The sequence below is a fragment of the Tupaia chinensis genome, unplaced genomic scaffold (assembly GCF_000334495.1).
Source record: "Tupaia chinensis unplaced genomic scaffold, TupChi_1.0 Scaffold145280_1, whole genome shotgun sequence".
NCBI lineage: Eukaryota > Metazoa > Chordata > Mammalia > Scandentia > Tupaiidae > Tupaia > Tupaia belangeri.
The window spans coordinates 199,975-202,218 of NW_006205141.1; positions in this window are offsets into that span (position 1 = coordinate 199,975).

The window sequence follows — 2,244 nt, forward strand, 5'->3', positions numbered from 1 at the left end:
AAAAAAAAAAAATTGAGTTGATTATCTTTTTTCAGAACAACTGCTTGTGTTCCTTGTGTTTTATGGTTATCAGTCACTTATCTGATAAATAATTTACAAAAATATTTTCCAACTCTGAAGGCTGTTGATTCAGACTAATTACTCTGTCTTTTGCCATACAGAAACTTCTTAGTCTGATGTAATTCCACTTGTCTAATTTGGGGATTATCGACTACGATTTGGGGGTCTTATTTAAGAAGTCTTTTCCTACCCCAATGACTCCCAGAGTTTCCCCAGTATTTTTCAGATGGAGTTTTACAGTTTGAGGTCTTAGATTTAGATCTTTCATCCACCTTGATTTGATTTTTGTCAAAGGTGAGGTAGGAGTTCAGATTCATCTTTCTGCAGGTAGAAATCCAGTTTTTCCAGCACCATTTGCTGAAGAGGTTTTTCTTTTCTCACTAGATTGACTGGTACCCCTTGTCAAAAATGAGCTGATTGTATATTTGAGAATTTATTTCTGGGAACTCTATTCTGTTCCATTGGTGCATATGTCTGTTTCTGTGCCAGTACCATACTATTTTGATTACCACACCTTTGTAGTATATTTTTGGGTCAGGGAATGAGATGCCACCCACTCCACCCTTCTTATGCAGAGTTGCTTTGGCAACATGGGTTCTTTTATCATTCCAGACACATTTTATGATTGTCTTCTTAGATCTGTGAAGAATGTGTCTGGAACTTTGATGGACATTCATTAAATATGTAGATTAATTTGGGTAGAATTGCCATTTTGATTATATTATTTTTTGCAATCCAGGAACATGGAATGTCCTTCCAATGGTATCATTTTCTATTTCTTTTTTTAGCTTCTCATCCTTTTCCTTGTGGAGGTTTTTAACTTTTTTGGTTAAATTTATTCCTAAGTATCTTATACTTTTTGTGGGCATGGTAAAAGAAATAACTTTTTTCAGTTCTATCTCAGTCTACCTGTTGTTCGTATATAGAAATGCTATCTATTTCCATATGTTGATTTTGTATCCTGGAACTTTACTGTGCTCATGTATTACTTCCAGAAATTTTTTCATAAATACCATTGGTCTTCTATGTACACAATGTTGTCATCTACAAATAGAGAGAGTTTCACTTCTTCTTTTCCTATTTGAATGCCTTAAATTTTATTGTCTTTTCTGATTGTGTTATCAAGGACTTCCAGTACTATGTTAAAAAAGGAGTGGAGACAGTGGGCATCCTTGTCTTCTACCAGGTTGTAGTGAAAAAGCTTTCTGCTTTTCTCCATTCAGGATGGTGTTAGCTATGGGTTCTTCATATATATACTTTTATTATATTGAGAAATGACCCTTCTATGCCAATTTTGCTGAGAGTCTTGATCATGAAGGGGTGTTGTATCTTATCAAATGCTTTTTCTGCATTAATTGATATGATTATTTGATTTTTATCTTTTCTTTGTTAATATGGTGTACTACATTTATGGTTTTACATATGTTGTATCAACCTTGCATTCCTGGAGTAAAGCCTATCTGGTCGTGATGAATAATCTTTTTTATATACTGTTGCATATGATTGGTTAGTATCTTGTTGAGGATTTTTATGCCTATATTCATCAGAAATATTTGTATAATTGTCCTTCCTTGTCCTTTCCTTATCTGTTTTGTGGATAAGGGTGATGGAGACTTCATAGAATGAATTTGGGAGAGTTTCACCCTTTTGGATCTTTAGAAATAACTTGAGCAGAATAGGAATTAACTTTTCTTTAAAAATTTTGCAGAATTCAGAGGTGAAGTCATAAGGACCAGAGATTTTCTTTGTTGGGAAGATACTTATTACTGATTCAATCTCCTAGCTTGTTATTGGCCTATTCGGACTTTCTATATTGTCCTGGCTCAATCTCGGTAGATTATATGTGTCCAGGAATTTGTCTATATCATCCAGATTTTCTTGTTTGTTGGCGTGTAGTTATTTATAGCATCCTCTCATATTCTAATACTGTTTTGTATTTCTATTATGTCTGTTGTTATATTGCCAGCTTATTTTTTTTTTTTACTTGAGAGGCTTTTGTTTTGATATAGGGTGCATGTGCTGGTCAGAAAGATAGAGAGAGACAGAAAGTGAGAAATCACCCCTCAAGGAGGATGGCCACTCCGAAATCCCTTCTCCTCCATTCTCCTCTCAGGACTTGGGCATGCACACACACGTGCCAATGCAATCAGAAAAGAGAATAAAATAAAAGGCATTCAAATAGGG